General features: G+C 43.1%; 1 non-coding gene across 1 annotated transcript; it reads right to left on the minus strand.

Annotated features, from left to right (window-relative positions):
- Positions 1-1,048: 1,048 nt before the first annotated feature.
- LOC130978520 (small nucleolar RNA R71) lies at positions 1,049-1,155 on the minus strand. The gene has a single exon (XR_009086147.1). It is a non-coding gene; the product is annotated as a small nucleolar RNA R71 (small nucleolar RNA).
- Between the last annotated feature and the right edge of the window lie 3,048 nt (positions 1,156-4,203).

The raw sequence follows: 4,203 nt of genomic DNA on the forward strand, positions 1-4,203 counted from the left end.
CGAATTTACGCACTCATTGATCACTAGTCCTTGGGAGACGACCCGGGAATTAAAACTCCCAGTTTATATTTGTTTTGAATAGTGACAATTTGCCTTCTAAACTTTGGTGGAGAGTTAATTATTGGTCTATACTATGCTTGCAACGAGATTCTATATTTTTGTGAAATTCTAAACTGACAATAATTCTTATACCATGTTTTTGGCGCCGTTACCGGGGATCTAAGTGCAATGAGTGCTATAGTTTTGGATATTGTGAATATGTGAATAGTGTGAATACTTGATCTTTGTTTGTTACTTGACACTAATTGGTAGTTGGCGCCTCTATCTAAATAGTTTTAGTAGTTATTGACTTTTAGGTTGTTTTCGTTTATTCTCTTATTCTTGTTTTGCTTTTGGTAATTGCAGGTTTTCATTGATTCCTCAATTGAATGATACGGTCACTTCCAGACCCGAGCTTGTCCCCTTTTGACCCTGAAAGAGAAAGGGCTTTAACACATCTTTGGCAAGCTCGGCGCCGGCTAGCATTTGTGGATAGTGAATTGGACTCTCTTGAAGAGCAAACCAATTCACCATCACCTTCTAACCGTGATCCTCATTCTTCACTTAACGAGGGAACCTTGTATTCTTCTGTTGCAAGTGTTGAAATTTTTTTGAGTGAATTAGGTGACAACAATATGGCAGAGCCACCTCGGCAAATTACTTTAAAGGAGGCCGGAGCCCCGGACATCACCTTACAACCTGTACAAGTTCGGTACCCGGATTTAGATGCCAACTTTGAGCTCAAGACGAGTATGATCAACATGCTTTCAAATATAATGGGTTACCGGGAGAATACCCTCTTAAGCACTTGGAAGATTTTCAAGTTATGTGCTCTACTGCAAAAAGACATGGCTTAGATGAGATAGCGGTCATGGTTTTCGCTTTCCCTTTCTCCCTAGAGGGAAAGGCAAAAGAATGGTTTTACAACCAACCTGACGAGGTAATTTCTAACTGGGATTTGCTACACAAGGAGTTTCTTAAGAAGTTTTACCCACCTCAAAAGACGGATCGTCTAAGGAAAGAAATCTCTTGCATCATGCAAAGAGATGAAGAGACCCTTTATGAATATTGGGAAAGGTTTAAAAAGTTGTTGGAAGCTTGTCCTCACCACCGCATTGATGAATTAGTGCTCATAAGTTATTTTTTCCAAGGGATGATCCCTTAAGACAAGCTCCTTCTTGATGCCTCAAGTGGAGGATCTCTCATTAAGAACAAGACCGCTGAAGAAGCTTGGGAAGTTATTGCGGACTTGGTGGATTTTACTCAACATTTAAGGACAAGAAATCCCCAACCAAAGGCTATAAGTGAAGTCTCACCTTCCGGTGATGCTATCTTGACTAAGACGCTTGGTGAGATGACGATCTTCTTAAGATAAATCACTCAAGGCTAACAAATTTCACAAATGTTGCTATCTCCTCCACCCCAACCTCCTAGAATTAAAGGACCTCCTAGATCTTGTGGTATTTGTGCTTGCAACGGTCACTAGACCGATGAGTATCCTCAAATCCAAGAGGACAACACATTGGCAGTGACAAATCCTTACCCACAAAGGTCCAATTACAATCAAGGGAACCAAGGATCTCATCACTATAGAGGGAACCAAAGTCAAGGATGAAGAGACAACTCCCATCAAAGGTGGAATCAACCATCTCAAGCTCAAGCTTATTCCAACCAACAAGTCTATTATCACCAACCCTCCCAAGGCCAACAACCTTATCATCAACCACCACAACCTCACTACCCACCATATCAACCACAATGTCCACCTCATGCCCAACCCAATCAACAACCACATATTCAACATCAAGCAAGATATCAATAGCTACACACTAGGCCTAACCTCACTCAAAATAATCAACCTCCTTCTCCAAGTCAACCTTATATGAATGATGCACTTCAAAACTTCATGCAAGAGCAAAGGGAGTTTCATAAGAAGTACGAAACGTACATGGCAACCATTGCCAAAGCTTTATCCCATTTGACTCTTTCTCCTTCAACTACTCAAAATGTCCATCAAGCTTCTACCTCTAGCGGTCTACCTTCTCAACCCCAACTAAACCCAGAGGGAAGCATCATTAATGCTATCACCCTTAGGAGTGGTATCAAGTTAGATGAAGTTGGTCTTGAGCCTACAAGTTTGAGCAAGGAGCCCCACAATGAAGAAATGGGAGAAGAAGTGGAAGTAGTGGGAGATGAGGAGAAAAATATTGCAAAAGGTGAGGAGGAACTATTAGAGGTCAAGGAGCCCAAAAGGAAGAATCCTCTTGAAGAGCCTATGCCAATTTCTTTTCCAACATTGACCAAAAAGGCTAAGAAGCATGAAGACCTTAACCCCAATATGGTGGAGATTTTTAAGAATGTGGAAGTTACCGTTCTTTTTTAAGCCATCCAACAAGTTCCAAAGTATGCCAGATTCCTCAAGGATGTTTGCACCTACAAGGACAAAATTGGTGAGCTAAACAAAAGTCTGGTGAATAACTCGATTTCTTCTCTCATTCTGGAAAAATATAATGATCCCGGTCCTTATTTGGTGACTTGTGTGATTGGTGGCATGGAGTTCACAGATTGCATGTGTGATTTGGGAGCTTGTGTAAGCATTATGCCCCCTCCCTATCTATGAGAAGTTGAACTTGTCACCATTGAAGAGGTTTGGAGTAAGATTTGTGTTGGCGGATAAAAGTATTGTGTCAGTTGTAGGAATTGTAGAGGATGTATTGGTCAATATCCAACGGTTGCTATTTCCAGTAGATTTTCACATCTTGGAAACCCCTCCAATTGATTCAGACAAGCCATCCTCTATTCTCCTTGGGAGACCATTTTTGAAGACATCTCGATTCAAGTTGGATGCATTTTTGGGAGCTTACTCATTTGAAGCCTATGGGAAAGTAGTGAAGCTCACTTTGGATGGATCGAAGAAGCCCACTCTTAAAGTTTACTTTATCTTTGGTTGTGACCTAATTGAAGATCAAGTGGTTAAGCCTACTAAGGAGCATGAAGAAGAAAATGTTGTCAAGGAGCCTAATTCATTGGACCAGACACAATCTAAGCATGCCAAGGAGTTGGAGATTTTTCTCCTTGAAGAGGCTCCAAATGATCAATGAATTCATGCAAGTCCAAATTAGGACTTTAAACCAAAGAGCTAGGTGGGAGACACCCCACCATGGTAACATTGTTCTAACCCTTCTCTTTTTCTTTATAGTTCTTTGACTTAATTGCTTTTTGTCATGTTGATTCACCTAGGATTAGTTTAATCTTTGAGTTAGATAGGTTCATTTGCTTGTGGGTCATGAATGTTTGGATGTTCGTATGTTTGGGGTTGAAATTTTGATTGAGCTAAGGTTGAGTACCTTAGAAATTGAGAAAAAAATTTTGGAAAAATAAGGCATCGTGCGTGTTCACAAAATCTCTATTTTCTATGTCTTGTGCGTGCACACCCACCTGTGCGTGCGCACACTCATGTTTCTGCCCTCTATTCGCAGTGGTTGCACGGCTTGTGCGTGGGCACTCCCCTGTTTTCCTTGCCTCTATGCATATGCACCTGCTTGTGCGTACGCACGCACCACTATTTTTGCACACTCTATGCGAGCACACAGGCTTGTGCGTTCGCACACCAGCTTGCACCCCTTCTGTTGGGAGCGCTGGCACAGCCTATGCGCATGAACTCCTGCAACTTTTTGCCTCTGTGCGTGTATATGGACCTGTGTGCGCACGCACACATGACCCTTCCCCAAGTAATTTGCTCAAAAAAAATTTTCAATCATTTGTGCGAGCACACAGCTTTGTGCACCCGCACACCTCGATGCATTCTCTCTGCTGGGAGCGTTCGCACGTCTGGTGCATCCGCATCCCTTTTTTTTGCTTCTTGTGCGCGTGTACCCACTTGTGCATACGCACGCATCCTTCATTTTGCGCCCCCCTGTGCGCACGCACAGTGCTGTGCGGCCGCATACTCCTTTACGCACCTTCTGCTGGGAGCGCTCGCATGCTTTGTGCGTCCGCATCCCCTTCTATTTTGCTTCTCGTGCGTGCGCATGGGCCTGTGTGTGCACGCACAAACCTCGACCTGGGCATTAAACAGGGCATAAACCTTGTTCAGCCAGTAGCTTCTTTCTCTCTTCTTCTTTTTGCTGCTGCGTCATCCCCTCCGCCCAGCCTCTTTCCAGC

Source organism: Arachis stenosperma, chromosome 4 (assembly GCF_014773155.1).
Source record: "Arachis stenosperma cultivar V10309 chromosome 4, arast.V10309.gnm1.PFL2, whole genome shotgun sequence".
Taxonomy (NCBI): Eukaryota; Viridiplantae; Streptophyta; class Magnoliopsida; order Fabales; family Fabaceae; genus Arachis; species Arachis stenosperma.